The following is a 25,783-nucleotide window of genomic DNA, read 5'->3' as shown; positions in this document are numbered from 1 at the left end:
AAAAAATTAGCTACTGAGGAGTATGTATTTAGCAGGTATTGTAAAATTATTTTCTATTACCCATAAAAATACGACATATTATTTACTATCTCCACATAAAAATGAACTAGAGGACTTCCCTGGTGGCACAGTGGTTAAGAATCCTCCTGCCAATGCAGGGGACACAGGTTCAAGCTCTGGCCAGGGAAGATCCCACATGCCGCGGAGCAACTAAGCCCGTGCACCACAACTACTGAGCCTGCTCTCTACAGCCTGTGAGCCACAACTACTAAGCCCACGTGCCACAACTACTGAAGCCTGTGTGCCTAAAACCCGTGCTCCGCAACAAGAGAAGCCACCGCAATGAGAAGCCCATGCACCGCAACAAAGAGTAGCCCCCACTCTCTGCAACTAGAGAAAGCCCACGCGCAGCCGCAAAGACCCAACGCAGCCATAAATAAATAAATAAATTTATTTTTAAAAAATAGACTTTCATGTGTCTGTTGATCCTCACTTCAAAGCCCATTTTTCCCACAGGATCTTAGTTCTTCAATTCCAAATTGTGGTAGGGTTAAGATTTTTCAGGAACATCTTCAGCATGATTAGAAAGGAATTATCTATAAACATACCATGTCTTGCTTTGGAATTTGTATTTAACAAGTACAGCTGCTGTTTATCTAGAAATGTGGAAAAAATGACTGAATACAAAAAAAGACTTATTATCGTTTATTTCCTAAGCAGAGTCTATTCCATGTTGTTTCATTATAAATTAGAGATCCTAGAATATCATAGCGATTTTTTACTCCTTTACTAACCTAGAATATGAAAAACAACAGTCCTAATTATTAACAGTTCAGTATTCAAGGCTTATAATGAATATGTCATGACTATCACCATGTACCTGAAAACAAATTTTTAAAGACTTCAGAATGTAAACCTAAATTTTCAGTACACCATAAAAACTAGTTGATAATTTTATAAACAAGTTTAAACAATTTATCAGATATTTTCATATGTGTTGTGACTAAATTCAGAGGGCTAACATATCTGCATGTTTCTATGGCATTTTAAAATAAACCCCCAAAAAGTCAAAAGGTAAAAACAGTAAAATTTTTAAAATATATGTTAAGACACAAAATATGAACTTTGGTTTCTTTTTAAGATTCTACAAATGGTAACAAACATATGACTATAGAAAAATTTTTTGAATAAAAGCTAAAAAAAGATACAGAAGTAAACTCCAAGAGCTGCAAATAAAAGTATAAAAATTGACAAAGATACAGGCTCAGAAAAATGGATACCCTAATGCTTGCACACACCCGCACTACCCAGAAAGAGGCTTCCAAGGAGACATCAAACGTGAAGCTAACCACACACCTTTAACAAGGCAGAAGCATGAGCTGAGGGCAGAAGCACACATTAGGAGGAGAGCAGATGGGGGCATGTCAGGCAGAGGCAGCTGCATCAAGCTATGGGTGGACTGTGGGAGGAGGAAGCAGTGGGGGGCAGGGGAGGGATGGAGGGATTGGGGGAGGGACAGTGAGAAAAAAATAGGTCCCATAAAGAAATATTATATAGCATATGGCAAAAACAACACAGGACCAGGAGTTAATAAATTCTGGATTCTAGTTCGAGGTCTACCATATTGTACTAAAGTTGGGTTCAGAAAACATGTATTTGTATGTGCTTTGTATAAAACTCAGAGATTTATCGTGACTTGTATAAATCTTTTTACTCATTTATATATTATAAATGAGTAAAAAGATTGATAAATAAAATCAATGTGCCACTTAGCTTCAACTACAAAGGAGTCTGGGAACTAGTGAACACTGGGATCAGTAGCAACCATAAAATGAGGAAGTTGTCAATTTGTTCAAAGATCAGATACCGGGATCATTAGCAACCATAAAATGAGGAAGTTGTCAATTTGTTCAAAGATCAGATACTGTATATAGCAAAAGTACAACTGCATGACAAGTAACCAGAACATTAAAAGTGAAATGAGAGCAGAGACTTCATTTGTTTAGTTCTCTATATTTCTCCAGCACCTAAAAAGTGTCTAGTAGTTTGAAGTAGGCATTCAAACATCTGTTGAATATACTCCCCAACTAAATAACACACTGTAATCTCACAGTCCCTGCCTAATACTTACTGATTCTACTACTCTTAATTTCACATTAATCAGCACTTTTTAAATGTTTTTAAAGTCTGTAAGATTACAGGTTGAATAAAATTCCATCCTTTTTAATAATCACATCATTTTAAATTTCCCTAAACTCTTTCAAAAAGATGTGAAAAAGATGTGAAATTATCAATTAGAGTTCATGACTTAAGCCAACTGAGTAATATATTAATTATAACTGCTCAGTCTATAAAAGTGAAAAACAAAGTTAATCCTGTAACATTTTTCCATTAGAAATTAGCAGTCACAGACGAAGATGTGCTACAGTTCTTCCCAAAAATACCTAACACACAAAATTTTTCAGTACCAACAAAGACATATTAGATCAGAACAGATGCCAATGATTAAATCATGCAATATTCCAGACTAACTTACTTTAAAGTCCTGGACACACTGTATCAAAGTGATATTTGTAAATGATTAATCACTATACAAATGTAAGGTATCATCAACTATAACAGATTACAATCAAAGACAAAGCTTCAAGTCAAAAAGTATCTACAAGACTATGGTACAACTTTTAAGAGAAAGATACCCTAATTGAGTAAAAAATAAAGAAGAACCACTATAATACAACATAAGTAGACAGATATTGCCTGTCAGAATTGTAGTAAGAAGGGTATAAAAAGTCCATTAAGAAAGTTCCAAGGTGGAAGAAGTCATGCCCTCAAATTAAAGATGACTCTGGAAAGACTTTATGACAACAGAAACACGGAAGAGCAGGAGCCATCTCAATTTTTGCCAACTATGACATCTCCAACTCTTACAACAGTGCACTGAACACAGAATATTATCAATATTTACTGACTGAATAAACAAACATTTAGAATGGACCCTGAGAGATTGAGAGGACACTCTAGCATGAGGGAAACACATAAGGAAAAGAATAAAGGAGGAAATAAGGTGTGTTCAACGAACACGGAGTAGCCTAATTTTGCTGGAGTATATTTATAACATGCAGAAGATCAGCAGGAGTTTGTGTCCACTATGAACTTCATAACACGTTTAAATTTAATTTGGTATAAGTGGAAAATAATAAAAGCTTTATTAATGAAACTAGAATAGAATGCAAGATGAGTTATAAGATTTTTGCCTCCTCTAACACAAATTTAGTTATTTGTGATTTAGTTCAGAACAAATATGGCAGCAATAAGAATGATTTAGTTCAGAACAAATATGGCAGCAATGGGGAAAAGGTCAAATACAATTCCAAGACTGTGAGTTTGGTTGATCAGAAAACAGTGGCATAATTAAAAGAAATACAAAGTCAAAAAAAGATGGGGTGGAGGGAGAATGACGTAAAGAAAATGACATTTGTTGAGCGTTTATTCCTTCCTAAGCATTTCAAATACACTATTTTATTTAGTCTTCACAACAACTCTGTGAGATAGTTATACTCCCATTTTACAAATGAAGCAAAGAAGTCAAGATGCTTCCCCAAAGCTCACAAAGTTAATTAGTTATGTGTCACTCTCTCTATTCTTCCTTCCTAAGGGAACCTCCATTTTGTTCAAATATGGGCCAGCAATGTGCTCAGGAAGGTGGGCCACTCCCCTAGGCCTGGGACAATGAAACTTGATTGTTCTAAACAAGGGGAATCTATTTCCATTATCCAATAACCCAGGCCTGACCTATGAGACATGAGAAGAAATATGTTGAGGGCTCCGGGAAACTTTCTTACCTGCATTAGCATCATGGATGTCATTAGGAACCTTGAAACCACCAATCTAAGAATTACCCTTGATTCCTCCCTTTCCTTCACTCTTGTTTCCCAATCCATCAGCAAGTCAAATTGATTCTATTCAATAATTCCAAAACACCTTGCTAACCCTTCCTCTTCTCCTATCATCCTAATCGAAGCCATTATTAACTCTCAACTGGACTCTTAACAATTACTCTCCTAGGCAATCTCCCTGTGGTCACTCTTGCTCCCAACAATTCATTCCCCAAACAGCAGCCAAAGAAATCTTTAAAATATATATCATGGAGCAATTAGAACCCTTGTGTTCTGTTGGTGGGACTGTAAAATGGTATGACCACCATGGAAAACAGTACAGAGTTTTCTTAAAAAAAAAAAAAAAAAGCTACCATATGCTCCAGCAACCCCACCACTGAGTATATATATACCAAAAAATTGAAAGCAGAGTCTCAAAGAGATATTTGCACACTCACGTTCATAGCAGCACTATTCACTATAGCCAAGAGGTAAAAAAGCAACTCAAGTGTCCTTCTACAGATGGATATAAAAAAATGCGGTATAAACATAAAATGGAATATTATTCAGCCTTAAGATAGAAGGAAATCCTGTCATATACAACAAGGATGAACTTTGAGGACCTTATGCTAAGTGACATAAGCTAGTCACAGTAAGACAAATACTGAATAATTCCACTTATATGAAGTATCTAAAATAGTCAAATTCATAGGAACAGAAAGTAGATAGTAGTGAATATACTTAACACTACTGAACTGTACACTTAAAAATGGTTAAGATGGTAAATTTTATGTTATATTTTTTTCATAACATACATACACAGCAGGCCAAAGGAAAAAAAAAAAAAAAGTAAATCATATCACTTCATTCCCCTCCTTAAGATGCTTCAGCTGCTTCCCATCACCCACTGATAAACTCCAAACAAGGTCCATGAGGCTCTGAACCATCTGGTCCTTCCTGCCTGTACAGCCAAATCACATGCTACTCTCCTCCTTCAAGATGCTCAGTCAAAATGATACTCTCTCACTTCCTCAAAAAATTCAAATTACTTCTTGCCTCAAGGTCTTTGTCCATTCTATCACCCCTGTGTGGAATGCTCATCCCTAATTCTTCACAGACTTGGCTCTTTATTATCCTTCAGATGTCACCTTAAATGTGACCTCAGAAGCCTTCCCTAACCAGGCTACCTAAACTAATAGGTGTCCCCACACCATCCACATTCTTTTCTATCTTATGTCTCTTCTGTTCCTTGGTAGCATTTCTCACAAATTAAAATATTATTCTTTTCCCCTATCTTCCCAAACAAAATGCAAGCTTCACAGGGACAAGGACCTCACCAATCCTGTTCATCATTATGTCCCGAATACTTATCATATGCTTGTTATATACTTAACATTCAAATATTTATTGAGTAATTTCACATTAAGAAAAAATCATTCTATAAGCCTGTTATTAAATATATATAAATATACACACAGTTCTTTAAAACACTAACTGATGTGACAACTATTATTTCTAGTTATTGAGATAGACATGTTGACTTTATACTTTTCGATATGCTCTAACTTTCCTATAATAAATCTTTATACTCAGAAATTAAAGATTTTTAAGACTGATATTTCAACTTCTAAATGCTTCAGATCTTTTAATTATATAAAATAATAAAGGTACAAAACAAGATAGTGATACAACCAACTTTTTAAATACACCACAGTACTCCTCAATCTCTGCCTATACTTAACTTTTGTATTTCTACAAAGTTTTAACTAATATCAGACCATTAATGGTTGTTTAGATCACAGAAGTGACTCAAACTATGCCTACTTACTTTTCTAAATGCATATAAAACATTTTAATAATACTCAACATATCACAGCACATTTCTACAACTTTCCTACATCTATATCTACAGATTTAAAAAAAAGTCAACGGTAATTGAACACTTACACTTGCCATACTCTAAGCACTTTACATAGATTAACTCATTTTTACTTTAAACCCATTTTAGAGAGAAGGAAATTTAGGTGCTAATAGGTTAAATTACCAACCCTAAATTACAAAAGCACTGCCAGACTGGGCCTCAAGCCCAGGAAATCGTGCTCTAGTTGAGAGGCTATGCTCTTAACCACACTAGTTGGAACAGACTTATGGCCCAAATAAAAATTCAAGATATAAAGTGCTATGTTTCTTAAAAGTTATATTCCAGGGCTTCCCTGGTGGCACAGTGGTTGAGAGTCCACCTGCCGATGCAGGGTACACGGGTTCGTGCCCTGGTCCAGGAAGATCCCACATGCTGCGGAGCAGCTAGGCCCGTGAGCCATGGCCGCTGAGCCTGCGCGTCCGGAGCCTGTGCTCCGCAACAGGAGAGGCGACAACAGTGAGAGGCCCGTGTACCGCAAAAAAAAAAAAAAATTACATTCCATCCTTAAGGAATATTCATGAAAACAAAGCACAAGTAGGAATTACCCACTTATTGAGAATACCAATTTTTATTAAAAAGCCCTTTGTCTTAAGCCCCAGAAATCATACATTTTAAATATGTATTTTTTAAGAGTTCAGAATATTTAATAGCAAAATTTTAAAAAATGAAAAACTCGTTATTTACCAAAGATAAATGAAGAAAGAACTCATAAAGTTCCTTGGACAATAAAGATCTAGAATTTAACATTAATCAAAAAGTTTAATTCTGCTACTTCTCCAGCCTCATTTCCTAATTCACTTCTAATCACACCCTGGGCTTTGTCGTAACACTCCTTGGCACTGGAGGATTTTTAAGGCATAAACTATTTGAAAGCAATCCTAAATCTCCATTATACGGAATAATTTATCATGGAGATGACAATTTCACAAGGCTTCTATAAGGATTAAATAAGATAAAACATACAAATGCCAGGCATACATTTGAATCCCACACACAAATGTTCGTAAACTACAAGCAGGCTGACCACTGACTCTGCCATCCTGGGTATTTGGTAATTCACAATCACCATCCAGCATTCTCAAATGCCAATGTGTATGATCAATGTCATTCCCCACTCAGCTTACTCCTCTGATACCATTATAATTTCCCCTATCTGACAAACTCTTATATAGTCTCAGTGAATACCCCTACTGTGAGGAAGGGGGGACATCTTCATTAATAACCCACCTCCTCACATCAAAGTTAGGGACTTCCAACTTTGTATTCAATTGTACTAAATACAGCACATGCCCTAATGTCCATATACCCTCATCACAATGTATCATCATCCTTTAAGTGGTTATATCTCCTCCTGGAAAACAAAGCACAGTCAATAGCTTATTAATCCTGGAATCCCAAACATCTAATTTGGTGACTGGCATATAAAAGTCACTGAAGATTTTTGTTTGTTTGCTTGTAGTTTTTGGTTTCTTTGTAAATGAAGAATAAAAGTAATACAAAGGGGTGAACAAAAAAGAATGTTTGTTTACATTATACTTTTTTCCAAAGAAAAGGAGAAGACTTATTTTCAATACTGTAAACGTATAACAAGCACTTGTAATAAAAATCCTAAAAGATATTTTTAGTAAATGCAGGAACACTCCTAGATAAGTTACCATAGTCATTTCCTTTTAAAAAGCAAATACAGAGAAATTTGTTGCATTTCTATAGACTAACAACAAACTATCAGAAAGAGAAATTAAGGAAGCATTTCCATTTACAATTGCATCAAAAAGAATAAAATATCTAGGAATAAATCTACCTAAGAAGGTAAAAGACTTGTACTCGAAAAACTGTAAGACACTGATGAAAGAAACTGAAGACAATAGAAACAGATGGAAAGGTATACTGTGTTCATGGCCTGGAAGAATTAATATTGTTAAAATGACCATACTACCCAAGGCAATCTACAGATTCATTGCAATCTCTATCAAAACCAACAGCATTTTTCACAGAATTAAAACAAATAGTTTTAATATGTGTATGGAGGGACTTCCCTGGTGGTCCAGTGGTTGGAAATCCGCCCTCCAAGGCAGGGGACACAGGTTTGACACCTGGTGAGGGAACTATGATCCCACGTGCCACGAGGCAACTAAGCCCATGCACCACAACTACTGAGCCCACGCGCTCTAGAGCCTGCACGCCACAACTAGAGAGCCCGTGCGCCACAACGAAGAGCCCATGCGCCACAATGAAAGATCCCATGTGCCACAACTAAGACCCAACGCAGCAAAATAAATTTTTAAAATATATATATCTTTTAAAATGTGTATGGAAACACACAAAGCCAAAACAATCTTGAGAAAGAACAGAGCTGGAGGAATCATGCTCCCTGACTTCAAACTCTACTACAAAGCTACAGTAATTAAAACAGTATGGTACTGGCATAAGAACAGACACATAGATCAATGGAACAGAACAGAGAGCCTGGAAATAAATCCACGTACTTATGGTCAATTAATCTACGACAAAGGAGGCAAGAACATGCAATGGAGAAAAGACAGTCTCTCCAATAACTGGTTAAACTAGACAGCTACATGTAAAAGAATGAAATTAGAACATTCTCTAACACCACATACAAAAATAAGTTCAAAATGGATTAAAGACCTAAGTGTAAGACCAGAAACCACAAAAATTCTAGAAGAAAACATAGGTAGGAAACTCTTTGACATAAATCGTAGCAATAATTTTTGGCTCTGTCTCCTAAAGCAAAGGAAATAAAACCAAAAATAATCAAATGGGACCAAATCAAACTTAAAACCTTTTGCCCAGCAAAGGAAAGCACTGACAAAACAAAAAAAAACCTACTGAATGGGAGAAAATATTTGCAAATGGTATGACCAATAAGCGGTTAATACCCAACATATATTAACAGCTCATACAATTTAACATCAAAAAAGCAAATAGCCCAATTAAAAAATGGGCAGAAGACCTGAACAGACATTTTTCCAGAGAAGACATGCAAATGGGCAACAGGCATATGAAAAGATGCTCAACATCATGAACCATCAGAGAAATGCAAATTAAAACTATAATGAGCTGCAGCACCCGAGGCTCAGGATCACTCGGTGAAGCTGAGCTTAGAGAAACTGGAAAGAGCCCTAGGGGCGCCGTCCACACTGCCCAGGAGTGAGCGGGTTGCGGAACCCACTTCCAGAATTTTCGGCCTAGGTCTCCACCATTATCCCGCACATCTCCTGGCACCACCGCGCCCACAGTGTCCTATGTCAACCAACGCAGTGCAGGAGCCGGCCCTGAGTCCATGGCTTTTCATTGGCTGAGTCCTCTCCAGGAAAGGAGTCTTCATCCTTTTCGATTCCGTTATTGTTTCAGGTTCCCATGGTAGCAGCAGCATTTATGGTCCCTGAACAGGGCCATGTGATCTTTGAGGATGTGGCTGTGTCCTTCTCCCAGGAGGTGTGGGGTCTCCTTAACGATGCTCAGAGACTCCTGTACTGTGACGTGATGCTGGAGAACCTGTCACTTATAGTCTCCCTGGGCTGTTGGCATGGAGTAGAAGCTGAGGAGGCCGTTTCTGAACAATGTGTTTCTGTAGAACAAGTGACAGAAGACTGGAATCCAAAGCTGAAACCATCTATCCTGAAGCCTCTGACTTCCAATACGAGTGTCCTGGCGGAGAAAGATGTTTTGTACTTGGCTGACAATATGTTCACGTGCGGAGAGGTTGAGAAGGCTTTCCTAGGCAGCCTGGGCTTTCCCCAGCACCAGCCCTCCCACGATGGAGAGCATCCACGTAGAAGCAGGCAGAGCAGGGAGGTCTCTCACCCTGGGCAAGGGCATCACAAGTGCAGCGAATGTGGCAAAGCCTTCCGTAAAAAGTTTAAATTCACAGAGCACCTGAGAGTTCACACTGGAAAAAAACCTTATGAGTGCAGTGACTGCGGGAAGTTCTTTAGACACATCTCCAGTCTTATTCATCATCAGAAAGTTCACACAGGAGAAAGGCCTTATGAGTGCTGTAACTGTGGGAAAGTCTTTGCCCACAAATATAAACTTTTGGAGCACCAGAGAATCCACACTGGAAAAAGACCATATGAGTGTAATGAATGTGGGAAGGCCTTCCTTCCCAAGGATTCACTTGTTCAGCACCAAAAAATCCACACTGGAGAAAATCCTCATAAGTGCGGTGAATGTGGAAAGTGCTTCCTGTACAAAAATAACCTTCTTGTACACCAGAGGATCCACAGTGGAGAAAGGCCTTATGGGTGTAGCAAATGTGAGAAGTCCTTTGTCTTCAAAAAAAGGCTTCTTTATCACCAGCGAATCCACACTGGAGAAAGGCCTTACATGTGCAGTGAATGTGGGAAAGCCCATGTCTACAAAGGAAGTCTTATTGTGCATAAGAGAATTCACACTTTAGAAAAGGCTTATGGGTGTAACAAATGTGGGAAATTCTTTACAAGCAGTTTTGCCCTCAATAGACATGAGAATGTTCACACTGCACGAAGGCGTTATGAGTGCAGCGAATGTGGGGAAGCTCTCAACGGCAAAGTTAACCTTGCTGAGCACCAGAGAATCCATACTGGAGAAAGACCTTATAAGCATAATGAATGTGAGAAAGCCTTCATGCGCAAGTATACACTTGTTCAGCACCAAAAAGTCCACACTGGAGTAAAGCCTTTTAAATGCAGCAAATGTGGGAAGCCCTTCACTTACAAAACAAGTCTTGCTGTTGACCAGAGAATCCACACTGGAGAAAGGCCTTATATGTGCAGTGAATGTGGGGAAGTCTTTGTCTACAGAAGTCGTTTTTTTGTCCATCAGAGAATCCACACTAGAGAAAAGCCTTAAGAATGCAGTTCTTTGTAGGTAGCTCCAAGCTCATAAAAAACAAAGTTCACACTGGGGCAATGCCTTCTGCACTTATGCTTTCCTTCACTTAATATCTAGCAGCACAATTCCTATGTAGTAGAGTAGGTGAATGTATACCTTATATGTGGCCAGTCAAACTTTTCTAAAATGGTAGTATCTTTTTATAGTCTCACGAGAAGCAGCAGAACATGAGTTCCTGTTTTTTACATTTTTGCCAACACTTGGTATGTTCAGCCTTTGTAATTTGTGATGTCATAGGTGTATCTAGTGATTTTAACTAACATTTCCCTGTTGACACAATGTGAGTGGTTTTCCATGTGTTAATTTCCAACCATATTTCTTTTTTTTTTAATTTTTATTGGAGTATAGTCAATTTATAATGTTGTGTTTCAGGTGTACAGCAAAGTGAATCAGACAGCCATATTTCTTTTTTGAAATTTCTGTTCATATAATTTTGTCATCTTAATTACTGAGTTTTGATGTTTCTTCATGGATTACTGATTAAGGTCCTCTAATGGAAATATTTACCAATATTCTTCCAGACTTGTTCTGCTCATTTTAGTCGCTTTTCCAGAGAAAGACTTTATTTATTTTTTGTGGTGGCTTTTTTTGGCCATGCTGTGGCATGCAGGATCTTACTTCCCCGACCAGGGATTGAACCCGTGCCCCCTGCAGTGGAAGCACAGAGTCCTAACCACTGGATCTCCAGGGAATTCCTCAATATGAAGCTGAGAATCCACTTTTCAATTTGTGCATCACAAAAACATCCTACTAGAATTCTGACTGGGATTGCACTTAAGCTTCAATTTAGAAAGAAATACTGAGTGTCCCAATCTATAAACTCGACAGATCTCCTTTTATTTAGATCTTGCTTAATTTTTGTTAGCAGTCTTTTTTAGTTTTCTGTTTGTAGGTCTTAAACATCTCCAGGTAACTTAAACATCTCCAGGTATTTTCTACATCTTATGATATTGTGAAAGGGAATTTAAAAAATTCTTCAATTTATGAACTGTTCATACCTATTACACTTAGAGAGATATAAGACTAAGGACAGAAAAAAAAAACTATAATGAGATATCACCTCATTATAAATGAGTATCTATTTAGAATGGCTATCATCTGCGGCTAACAGAGCGGACTACAGAGACGAGCATGAGACACTAAGGCTGCTGCTGCTGCCACCAAGAAGCCTGTGCGAGCACAGGTCACTATCTACACCACCCCTCCCGGGAGCCTGTGCAGCCTGCCACTGCCAGGGTCCCAGGATCCAGGGACAACTTCCCCGGGAGAACGCAGGGCACGCCTCAGGCTGGAGCAACGCCACGCCGGCCTCTGCCGCTGCAGGCTCATCCCGCACTCCGTACCCCTCCCTCCCACTGGCCTGAGTGAGCCAGAGCCCCCGAATCAGCGGCTCCTTTAAGTCCATCCTGTCTGAGCGAAGAACAGACGCCCTCCGGCAACCTACACGCAGAGGCAGGGCCAAAGCTGAGCCCCGGGAGCTGTGTGAACAAAGAAGAGAAAGGGAAATCTCTCCCAGAAGCTTCAGGAGCATCTCATTAAATCTCCACAATCAACGTGATGTACCTGCATCCGTGGAATTACCTGAATAGAGAACGAATCATCCCAAATTCAGGAGGTGGACTTAGAGAGCAAGATTTATTATTTTTTCCCCTTTTCCTCTTTTTGTGAGTGTGTATGTGTATGCTTCTGTGTGAGATTTTGTCTGTATAGCTTTGCTTTCACCATCTGTCCTAGGGTTCTATCCGTCCGTTTTTGGTTTTGTTTTTGTTTTACATTTTAAAAAAAATTTTTTCTTAATAATTATTTTTTATTTTAATAACTTTATTTTATTTTATATTTCTTTATTTTCTTTTCTTTTATCCTCTTTCTTTCTACTTTTTCTCCCTTTTATTCTGAGACATGTGAATGAAAGGATCTTGGTGCTGCAGCCAGGAGTCAGTGCTGTGCCTCTGAGGTGGGAGAGCCAACTTCAGGACACTGGTCCACAAGAGACCTCCCAGCTCCATGTAATACCAAATGGCGAAAATCTCTCAGAGATCTCCATCTCAACACCAACACCCAGCTTCACTCAACGACCAACAAGCTACAGTGCTGGACACTCTATGCCAAACAACTAGCAAGACAGGAACACAACCCCACCCATTAGCAGAGAGGCTGCCCAAAATCATAATAAGTCCACAGACACCCCAAAACACACCACCAGACGTAGACCTGCCTACCAGAAAGATACAGCCTCATCCACCAGAACACAGGCACTAGTCCCCTCCACCAGGAAGCCTACACAACCCACTGAACTAACTTTAGCCACTGGGGACAGACACCAAAAACAACGGGAACTACGAATCTTCAGCCTGCAAAAAGGAGACCCCAAACACAGTAAGATAAGTAAAATGAGAAGACAGAAAAACACACAGCAGATGAAGGAGCAAGATAAAAACCCACCAGACCTAACAAATGAAGAGGAAATAGGCAATCTACCTGAAAAAGAATTCAGAATAATGATAGTAAAGATGATCCAAAAATCTTGGAAATAGAATAGACAAAATGCGAGAAACATTTAACAAGGACCTACAAGAACTAAAGATGAAACAAGCAACGATGACCAACACAATAAATTAAATTAAAAAAACTCTAGAAGGGATCAACAGCAGAATAACTGATGCAGAAGAACGGATAAGTGACCTGGAAGATAAAATAGTGGAAGTAACTACTGCAGAGCAGAATAAAGAAAAAAGAAAGAAAAGAACTGAGGACAGTCTCAGAGACCCCTGGGACAATATTAAATGCACCAACATTTGAATTATAGGGGTTCCAGAAGAAGAACAGAAAAAGAAAGGGACTGAGAAAATATTTGAAGAGATTATAGTTGAAAACTTCCCTAATATGGTAAAGGAAATAGTTCATCAAGTCCAGGAAGCACAGAGAGTCCCATACAGGATAAATCCAAGGAGAAACACGTCAAGACACATATTAATCAAACTGTCAAAAATTAAATACAAAGAAAACATATTAAAAGCAGCAAGGGAAAAACACCAAATAACACACAAGGAATACCCATAAGATTAACAGCTTATCTTTCAGCAGAAACTCTGCAAGCCAGAAGGGACGGGCAGGACATATTTAAAGTGATGAAGGAGAGAAACCTACAACCAAGATTTACTCTACCCAGCAAGGATCTCATTCAGATTTGATGGAGACATTAAAACCTTTACAGACAAGCAAAAGCTGAGAGAGTTCAGCACCACCAAACCAGCTTTACAACAAATGCTAAAGGAACTTCTCTAGGCAAGAAACACAAGAGAAGGAAAAGACCTACAATAACGAACCCAAAACAATTAAGAAAATGGGAATAGGAACATACATATCGATAATTACCTTAAATGTAAATGGACTAAATGCTCCGACCAAAAGACACAGATTAGCTGAACGGATACAAAAACAAGACCCACATATATGCTGTCTACAAGAGACCTACATCAGACCTAGAGACACATACAGACTGAAAGTGAGGGGATGGAAAAAGGTATTTCATGCAAATGAACCCAAAAGAAAGCTGGAGTAGCAATTCTCATATAAGACAAAATAGACTTTAAACTAAACACTATTAGAAGAGACAAAGGAGGACACTACATGATGATCAAGGGATCCATCCAGGAAGAAGATATAACAATTGTAAGTATTTATGCACCCAACATAGGAGCACCTCAATACATAAGGCAAATACTAACAGCCATAAAAGGGAAATCGACAGTAACACATTCATAGTAGGGGACTTTAACACCCCACTTTCACCAATGGACAGATCATCCAAAATGAAAATAAATAAGGAAACACAAGCTTTACATGACACATTAAACAGGATGCAGTTAATTGATATTTATAGGACATTCCATCCAAAAACAACAGAATACACATTCTTCTCAAGTGCTCATGGAACATTCTCCGGGATAGATCATATCTTGGGTTACAAATCAAGCCCTGGTAAATTTAAGAAAATTGAAATTGTAGCAAGTATCTTTTCCAACCACAACGCTATGAGACTAGATATCAATTACAGGAAAATATCTGTAAAAAATACAAACACATGGAGGCTAAACAATACACTACTTAATAACGAAGTAATCACTAAGAAATCAAAGAGGAAATCAAAACATACCTAGAAACAAATGACAATGGAGACACGACGACCCAAAACCTATAGGATGCAGCAAAAGCAGTTCTAAGAGGGAATTTTATAGCAATACAATCCTACCTTAAGAAACAGGAAACATCTCGAATAAACAACCTAACTTGCACCTAAACCAATTAGAGAAAGAAGAACCAAAAAAACCCAAAGTTAGCAGAAGGAAAGAATCATAAAGATCAGATCAAAAATAAATGAAAAAGAAATGAAGAAAAGGATAACAAAGATCAATAAAACTAAAAGCTGGTTCTTTGAGAAGATAAACAAAATTGATAAACCATTAGCCAGACTCAACAAGAAGAAAAGGGAGAAGACTCAAATCAACAGAATTAGAAATGAAAAAGGAGAAGTAACAACTGACACTGCAGAAATACAAAAGATCATGAGAGATTCCTACAAGCAACTCTATGCCAATAAAATGGACAACCTGGAAGAAATGGACAAATTCTTAGAAATGCAGAACCTGCCAAGACTGAATCAGGAAGAAACAGAAAATATGAAGAGACCAATCACAAGCACTGAAATTGAAACTGTGATTAAAAATCTTCCAACAAACAAAAGCCCAGGACCAGATGGCTTCACAGGCGAATTCACAAGCAAACATTTAGAGAAGAGCTAACACCTATCCTTCTCAAACTCTTCCAAAATATAGCAGAGGGAGGAACACTCCCAAACTAATTCTACGAGGCCACCATCACCCTGACACCAAAACCAGACAAGGATGTCATAAAGAAAGAAAACTACAGACCAATATCACTGATAAACATAGATGCAAAAATCCTCAACAAAATACTAGCAAGCAGAATCCAACAGCACATTAAAAGGATCATAAACCATGATCAAGTGGGGTTTATTCCAGGACTGCAAGGATTCTTCAATATACGCAAATCAATCAATGTGATAAACCATATTAACAAATTGAAGGAGAAAAACCATATGGTCATCTCAATAGATTCAGAGAAAGCTTTCGACAAAATTTAGCACCCATTTATGATAAAAACCCTCCAGAAAGTAGGCACAGAGGGAACTTTCCTCAACATAATAAAGGCCATATACGACAAACCCACAGCCAACATCGTCCTCAGTGGTGAAAAACTGAAAGCATTTCCACTAAGATCAGGAACAAGACAAGGTTGCCCACTCTCACCACTCTTATTCAACACAGTTTTGGAAGTTTTAGCCACAGCAATCAGAAAAGAAAAGGAAATAAAAGAAATCCAAATCGGAAAAGAAGAAGTAAAGCTGTCACTGTTTCCAGATGACATGATACTATACACAGAGAATCCTAAAGATGCTACCAGAAAACTACTAGAGCTAATCAATGAATTTGGTAAAGTAGCAGGATACAAAATTAATGCACAGAAATCTCTAGCATTCCTATATGCTAATGATGAAAAATCTGAAAGTGAAATCAAGAAAACATTCCCATTTACCACTGCAACAAAAAGAATAAAATATCTAGGAATAAACCAACCTAAGGAGACAAAAGAACTGTATGCAGAATTTTATAAGACACTGATGAAAGAAATTAGAGATGATACAAATAGGGCTTCCCTGGTGGCGCAGTGGTTAAGAGTCCGCCTGCCAATGCAGGAGACACAGGTTCGTGCCTCGGTCCGGGAATATCCCACATGCCGCGGAGCAGCTGGGCCAGTGAGCCATGGCCGCTCGGCCTGTGCGTCTGGAGCCTGTGCTCCGCAATGGGAGAGGCCACAACAGTGAGAGACCCGCGTACTGCAAAAAAAAAAAAAAAAGTTGATACAAATAGATGGAGAGATATACCATGTTCTTGGATTGGAAGAATCAACATTGTGAAAATGACTCTACTAACCAAAGCAATCTACAGATTCAATGCAATCTCTATCAAACTACCACTGGCATTTTTCACAGAACTAGAACAAAAAATTTCACAATTTGTATGGAAACAGAAAAGACCCCGAATAGCCAAAGCAATCTTGAGAACGAAAAACGGAGCTGGAGGAAGCAGGCTCCCGGACTTCAGACTATACTACAAAGCTACAGTAATCAAGACAGTATGGTACTGGCACAAAAACAGAAATATAAATCAATGGAACAGGATAGAAAGCCCAGAGATAAACCCACGCACATATGGTCACCTTATGTTTGATAAAGGAGGCAGGAACGTACAGTAGAGAAAGGACAGCCTCTTCAATAAGTGGTGCTGGGAAAACTGGACAGGTACATGTAAAAGTATGAAATTAGAACACTCCCTAACACCATACACAAAAATAAGCTTAAAATGGATTAAAGACCTAAATGTAAGGCCAGAAACTATCAAACTGTTAGAGGAAAACATAGGCAGAACACTCTATGACATAAATCACAGCAAGATCCTTTTTGTCCCACCTACAGAAATGGAAATAAAAACAAAAATAAACAAATGGGACCTAATGAAACTTCAAAGCTTTGGCACAGCAAAGGAAACCATAAAGAAGACCAAAAGACAACCCTCAGAATGGGAGAAAATATTTGCAAATGATGCAACTGACAAAGGATTAATCTCCAAAATTTACAAGCAGCTCATGCAGCTCAATAACAAAAAAACAAACAAACCAATCCAAAAATGGGCAGAAGACCTAAATAGACATTTCTCCAAAGAAGATATACAGACTGCCAGCAAACACAAGAAAGAATGCTCAACATCATTAATCATTAGAGAAATGCAAATCAAAACTACAATGAGATATCATCTCACCCCAGTCAGAATGGCCATCATTAAAAAATCTAGAAACATGGGTCTTCCCTGGTGGCGCAGTGGTTGACAGTCCGTCTGCCGATGCAGGGGACACGGGTTCGTGCCCCGGTCCGGGAAGATCCCACAGGCCGCAGAGCGGCTAGGCCCGTGAGCCATGGCCGCTGAGCCTGCACGTTCGGAGGCTGTGCTCCACAACGGGAGAGGCCACAACAGTGAGAAGCCCGTGTACCACAAAAAAAAAAAAAAAAAATCTAGAAACAATAAATGGAGAGGGTGTGGAGAAAAATCTAGAAACAATAAATGGAGAGGGTGTGGAGAAAAGGGAACACTCTTGCACTGCTGGTGGGAATGTGAATTGGTACAGCCACTATGGAGAACAGTATGGAGGTTCCTTAAAAAACTACAAATAGAACTACCATATGAACCAGCAATCCCACTACTGGGCATATACCCTGAGAAAACCATAATTCAAAAAGAGTCATGTACCAAAATGTTCATTGCAGCTCTATTTACAATAGCAGGAGATGGGTACAACCTAAGTGTCCATCATCGGATGAATGGATAAAGAAGATGTGGCATATATATGCAATGGAATATTACTCAGCCATAAAAAGAAACAAAATTGAGTTATTTGTAGTGAGGTGGATGGACCTAGAGTCTGTCATATAGAGTGAAGTAAGTCAGAAAGAGAAAATCAAATATCGTATGCTAACACATATATCTGGAATCTAAGAAAAAAAATGTCATGACGAACCTAGGAGTAAGACAGGAATAAAGACACAGACCTACTAGAGAATGGACTTGAGGATATGGGGAGGGGAAAGGGTAAGGTGGGACAAAGTGAGAGAGTGGCATGAACATATATACACTACCAAACGTAAAATAGATAGCTAGTGGGAAGCAGCTGCATAGCACAGGGAGATCAGCTCAGTGCTTTGTGAACACCTAGAGGGGTGGGATAGGGAGGGTGGGAGGGAGGGAGACGCAAGAGGGAAGAGATATGGGAACATATGTATATGTATAACTGATTCACTGTGTTATAATGCAGAAACTAACACACCATTGTAAAGCAATTATACTCCAATAAAGATAAAAAAAAAAGAATGGCTGTCATCAAAAAGAACACAAATAACAAATGTTGGTGAGGACACAGAGAAAAGGGAACATTCGCACACTGTTGGTAGGAATGCAAACTGATGCAGCCACTGTGGACAACAGTATGGAGATTTCTCAAAGAACTAAAAACAGAACTACCGTATGACCCAGAAATTCCACTCCTGGGTATATATCCAAAAAAAAGAACACTAGTTTGAAAAGGTACATGCGCCCCAATGTTCACAGCAGCATTATTTACAATTGCCAAGATATGGAAGGAATCTAAGTGTCCATCAACAGATGAATGGATAAAGAAGATGTGGTGTGTATGTATGCGTGTGTACACATACACACACACAAACACACACACAATGGAATACCACGCAGCCATAAAAAAAGAATGAAATTTTCCCATTTGTAACAACATGCATGGACTTGGAGGGTATTATGCTAAGTGAGATAAGTCAGAGAAAGACAAATACTGTATGATATCACTTATATGTGGAATTATAAAAAACAAAATTAGTGAATATAACAAAACAAGAAAGACTAACAGATATATAGCACTAGTGGTTACCAGTGGGGAGACGGAACGGGGAAGGGGCAAGATAGGGGTGGGGAATTAAGAGGTACAAACTATTATGTATAAAATAAGCTACAAGGATACACAGGGAATACAGCCACTATTTTATAACAACTATAAATGGAGTATAACCTTTGAAAATTGTGAATCACTGTTGTACACCTGAAACATATATAATATTGTATATCATCTATACCTCAATTTTTTTAAATGATATTTATACATTTTTAAAATTATACAATCCACTCTATAGCAATTTTCAAGTTTATATTGTTCTTGCAACAATAAAAATGTTCAATTTTTATATTCCCAGTTCTTTGCATCATTCTGACACAAAACAGTCACTAAAAAATGTTCAAAACTATATGCGTACACACACATTCACTGAAGTCTGACTTTCTCACTTTTAGCCTCTGGGTTTTTTAGGATACATTTCGACCGACCTAGAACCAAATACTGGATGCACACTGCAAGGTATATTTAAAAAAGCAAATTCAAGAAACAGCAAAGGATACCTGTACCACAGCTGGACAAAGATCTGGAGAAGCTTTTTTTTTAATTTGGTACACAGCAATACAGAAGAAAGAAATATCAAGGATTAACACAGTCTGAATGTTTGTGACAAAGCAGAAAGAACAGATGAAGATGACAGAGCAGGAAAAGAGGAAAAATTACATACTTGTCATTAATGGAAAAATTAAAAGATTTATTGCTGGAGACTAGGAGTAAAGAAGAAGGGGAACTAAGATTATCTATTACTCAATATCACATATTTTTGAAAGGAAAGAAAAACAATAGTGCAAAGAAAACGTGAGTGCAATAACATCGACCCGTACACTGTGCTGAATAGCAGGAAAAAATTTCAAGTAAGGATTTTAAAACCTTTTTCACTTATTGAGACTCACTTAAGAAACAATTACGAATCACCTTCATTACTCTGGGGGTTTGTGATGAGGTTTCTTACTATTTTTTAATTACCTAAATAAGATACTCACTTCAAATATTTTCAAAATTTAAAAACCAGTTTTTACTTAATTCACTAAAATCTTCTTTGACATTTTCAGTTCCATATAATGTCAAGTTTAGGAAAATCAAAGAGAGAGGTAGAGAAAGTGAAAATGACTAGAGGAAAAAGAGTAAGTTACAGATGCCAAGAGATGCAGGCACACAAAAAGATAAATTCGTTTGCAAGAACACTGGGACAGATACAGGCACTTGAGTTCTGAAATGAACTAGTCCAAGTAAACTGTGTTTGTCATACTCTGGTTTCCTGGTCCTGGGGTGGGGGGGGGGAGGCGGTTACCACTATCTTAAGAAAACACTGAAAAGTCACTATTAAACATTCTAAAACTAATCTTAGCCTTAATCCTGAAGTTGTTTCACTTTAGACGAGATGGCTGATAAAGCCTAACAGAAAGGAAATTACTCTCAGGACTGCAGCCATGATGGTTGTGCAGTATCACCTCAAGGGCCAAATGAAATAAAGCCAAAAGTCAAATCAATCATTGGCTTGGGGTTCCCCACCCCCAATTTAGAACTTTCCTAGTAATGAAGTTCTCTGAGGAGGAAATGTTCAGGTAGACTAGAGGAACACAGACTGAGGACACAGGCTTAGGGGAGAACCAACCTCAAATCTGCAACAATGAAACCAGTCAAGGAGAATCGTTACTGACGGTAGGATTAGAAAGTGTCAAGACGGATTGAATATCTAATACCTACTAATATAAAGATCTAGAATGATAAGGAAAGGAACAAATCATGTAGATTTGGCATTTGAAATCATCTACAGATCAAGTGTGAAATTCACACAATGAAATTCAAAAGTTAATTTTGAAACAAATAATATATCAGTACTCTGAGACACTGTTACTCAAATGGCAGCTGGGGGGGAGTTCAACCCTGACGCATTGTAATGTTAGTTCAATCTGGAAACAGTTATCCTTTGTTAAGGAATAAACATGCATTTTTAAATATGGAATACTAAAAAGTTTCATATAAACAGTTTGTAAATCATCACATAAGTCCAATCATATAAAAACACAGTAATTTTTTAATTAAATAGGCACATTTGAAATAAAGACGCTCTACAACAAAGTGTTCCTTCTTGCCTATTTTCAAGGACTTGTACCAATTTAAGTCATTTTACAAGCTCTAGGAGTTTAAAAGTTTAAAGGTAATTTTTATTTCTTAGACTTTATATAAATAGATTCCTTTCTAATCTAACCATAAAGGAAATTTTATAAAATTTCCTCTAAACATTTTCATAGCCACTGTATCTTTTAAACTTTCAAGACCTCCACTTCTATATAGCTTACTAATTGGCCTCTTTATTTATCTCTCTTATCTCCTCACTTCCATCCACCTAGACTTAGCTTTTCAAACACTGAGGTCATGTCACTCCCATGTTTAAAAACCACAGGGCTTCTCAACCCCTGACAGGATAATAGATTTAGAACTCTAAGTTCATGAAAAAAACATTCTGAAAGGTCAAAATACCCTTTTAAGCCTTTCATTTGACCTTAAAATTTAAAATAAACTTACATTTTCCATAACTTGTGCATGTTTAGTATTGTTAAATGTTTTAAATTACTATCTATTAAATATTTAATGTTTGCTTTCAAAATAATCTAGTAAAATGAATATGCCAAGAAAATGTATCACAACTTTCCTGTGGCTTTCCATACTCCCCAGCACATGGCTGAGTACCCCAGTTTTAGATGTGCTGACATTTTGATACACAGGGAATAAACTAAGGAATATTAAAGCTCTTGATAATTTGGCCAAACCTTTCTCCTTGCATTTCTGCCACTCTACATACAACCTATGCTTAACTCTAAAGAAAGCTATTAACTTATTCCTTATTCTTGCATACGCTTCCTCCTTGAAAGCCTTTTCACTCATCTCCACAAGCAGCCCTATCTATACATCAAGGTCCAGCTCAAAACCAACCCTCCTCCAAGTAATAGTCTCTAGTAGCCTTTCTTTCTCCAACATTTTTAGGTCTGTTATTGTTAATCACAGTCTATCTCATTATTATGTCTAGTTGTGTGTATAAGGAAGCATACAACATACCAGCTAAGAATCAAAGCTTTGGAATCAGAGAAACACAGGTCAACATCTGACTCTGCTACTTACTAAATGTAACCTTGGACAAGTTACTTAAGATCATCCTGCATCAGTTTCCTCGTCTCTTACATGAAAAAAGCAACTATCTAACAGAATTAATCTCACAATCAAAAACAGTGATGTATATAAAGCACTTAGCACAATACTGAGTGCCAGTAATAGTTTAATAAATATACCTATTATTCCCAATAGGCAGACCCATGTCTTAGTCTCTTTTGTATTTTTTCCCATTCGTACTACATGGTATTAGGCATAGGCATATGCTTAATAATTGCTTGGTTGATGAAATCTGATCAATTCAGAAGTAATCTCCTAGGTAGGTCTTAATAAGGTAAGGTCCAAATTCTGGTGAATATCAAAAATGGCTTGCTAATCATATTATTAGGTGTTAATTTTAACATTAGCTTAATGAGTTCAATCTTTAGCTACCCTATACACAAATATAGATCTCCATGCATCATTCCAAAAATGTTCCACACTGCATTATTATCAATGAGTAGGGCAATATCCAAAATACTTGATACAGTTACTCAAAAGTCTAAATTAATCTAAAAACATTAGAATGTATCCAATCACAAAGCAAGCCTTTAGCAAATTAAAGAATTCCTGTGTGGATCCTATTGTTAAAATTAAACTAAATCCTGAACCCACTTTTCCAGCTGGCCCTCTGAGTTTTTCCTGTGTCAGGGGATTCCCAACAGAGACCACTCAGTTCTGCCATAGCATTCTCAAAAAGAGTACCAAGGGATGCAATGTTTCCAGACCAGTAAGATTACTACCAATTCTTAAATGGTCAGAATAGACTAGATCAAAAGGGATACGAGTATGTTCTTTAATTCTGTAGTCAGCAACAGGAAAAAGAAAAAAACAACCTAGAGCAATGACCAAAGACTAGTAAAAAAAGGGACTGGTATGGGACTTCCCAGTCGGTCCAGTGGTTAAGACTTTGCTTTCCAATACAGGGGGTACAGATTCGATCCCTGGTCAGGGAGCTAAAATCCCACATGCCTCGTGGCCAAAAAACCAAAACATAAAACAGAAGCAACGGCTTTCCTGGTGGTGCAGTGGTTGGGAGTCCGCCTGCCGATGCAGGGGACATGGGTTCGTGCCCTGGTCTGGGAGGATCCCACATGCCGCGGAGCGGCTGGGCCCGTGAGCCATGGCCGCTGACAATGTTGTAACAAATTCAATAAAGATTTTCAAAATGGTCCACATCAAAAAAAAAAATTTTTTTTTTTTTAAAAATGAAAGGGACTGGTAAATGATAACTGTGGGAAAGGAAAAAAAAAAGGATACAGCAGAAGACCTAGCCATCAAAAGGCAGCTTCAGGAAATCCTAAGCTAAATTCAAAAAGAGTAACTTCACAAAAGGAGGAAAAACATTTTCTAACACTATGTGAAGTACACTATGAATTTAACTATTGTCACAATGAAAACATTAACACGTGCAAATTCACAAAATATTACTCAAAGTAACATGTATATGTATATATATATAACATATATATGACAAAATATACATATTTTGTCAGAATAAATAATTGTGTTCTATAAACATGCGATATATTTATGTATGTGTGTATGTCTATTGTATACGTGTGTGCCCTTTCATAAGCTATTTCTCAGGGACCATATCTGGATGAGATCAATCACTGCCTACTGGGATCAATTCATTGACTCTGAATCTGTTAGGCAAAAAAGAAAAAAGAAAGTGATGTTTTGAATTATTCAAACACTGCTTTAGATTATAATCAACAAGCACTCAATCACCAATCCCTAACTTGCTTTAAATTTCAATCACTTTGAAAGTAAGAACCCTAAATATAAATGTATTGTTATTATTAAATTATTATTAAAATTTTATATATCAATATATACACACACATATATATATATAACTTAAGCCGTTACTACACAGCACTGTAAATAGTTAATGGTTTCACCTTATCAAAACATTTGCACACACTGAATCCTGAAAAGGTAATATAAAAAAAGAAAAGGAAATATAAACCAATATTCTTATGACAACGGGCCTGTTTATTTTGATGTGACATAGTCTCTCTCTTTAAAAGAACACCTGCTTGCTCAAAACTAAGCATGCAGTAGATGATTTAAAGGCAATTTATTCTTAAAATACACTAAACCTCTAAAGTAAAACCCTTGAGAGGCAAACTTCAGTGGAAAAGACTGTTTTCTAGATTTTATTAGTAAGAGGCAAACTCTTATGAAGTTCCTCAAGGTAAGTATTTAAAATACTAATCTGAAGAGAAAAAGAGAAGATAAAGTGACTTTGGTTGTCATTTTCAGAGCTATTAAGAATTCACAGTTAAATGACATCTTTAATATAGAGCCAGAGATAGCAATTCTCTCAAAATTCTTACAAGAATTTTCAACATTTACATGAAGCTCAGTTTCATTACTTAAGCTCTCTATTCCATTTCTATCCATTAACACTGCCTAGATTATGATAACACAGTATTTTTTAAGTTCAGTCTATGGTTCTACTTCCTGAAGTGTACAACAGCAATAATTAATTATGTTCTGGGTTTAGCACAACATTTACAAATGGAAACCACAAAAGAAAGCACTATTCATACAATCAGAATAGGAAGGAGCCCCATACTGACCATATAATTCAAAGAAATTTTCAGTATGCTCTAACTTTGTGAACTGTATTTACATAAACTTATTAAAATGACCCAATTTAATTTGTATACTGTGTAATTTGATTATCTTAAATTTCAAGTGATTTACATGATTCAAAAAATCAATATTCAGGCTTCCCTGGTGGCGCAGTGGTTAAGAGTCCGCCTGCCAATGCAAGGGACACGGGTTCGAGCCCTGGTCCAGGAAGATCCCACATGCCACGGAGCAACTAAGCCCGTGCGCCACAACTACTGAGCCTGTGCTCTAGAGCCCACGAGCCACAACTACTGAAGACCGTGCACCTAGAGCCCGTGCTCCACAACAAGTGAAGCCACCACAATGAGAAGCCCGCACACCGCAACTCACCGCAACTAGAGAAAGGCCCGTGAGCACAAAGAAGACCCAACGCAGCCAAAAATAAAAATAAATAAATTTATTTTTAAAAATCAATATTCTAACAACGGGAAAGAATATTAAGAATATTAAAAATAAATTCCAGGGTCAATATTATTTTAGTAAACTTATTTTAAAGCACTACAGCACAAACTAATTTTGTGTGATATATCAGACTTTTCATTCAATAAGAATCACCTTTCCTTTTTCACAATACCATAAATAACTCAGAGGAATTTAAATCTTCAAAAGGAAGGATTATAAACAGCTTATTAAAATAAAATTCGATCTTAAGTAATTTTCTTGACCTAATCTACACGATATACAACATACTGTTAGTGGTTAATACTAC

The 25,783-nt window shown here is 37.5% G+C and overlaps 1 protein-coding gene across 1 annotated transcript in view; it reads right to left on the bottom strand.

Annotated features, from left to right (window-relative positions):
- Positions 1–25,783, bottom strand: part of STIM2 (stromal interaction molecule 2) — a 169,303-nt gene that overhangs the window by 141,358 nt on the left and 2,162 nt on the right. The gene's annotated exons all lie outside the window — the stretch shown is intronic.

This window comes from Tursiops truncatus, chromosome 5 (assembly GCF_011762595.2).
Source record: "Tursiops truncatus isolate mTurTru1 chromosome 5, mTurTru1.mat.Y, whole genome shotgun sequence".
Taxonomy (NCBI): domain Eukaryota; kingdom Metazoa; phylum Chordata; class Mammalia; order Artiodactyla; family Delphinidae; genus Tursiops; species Tursiops truncatus.
The sequence above is the reverse complement of the archived record's forward strand: the minus strand, read 5'-3'. Positions and strand labels throughout refer to the sequence as shown.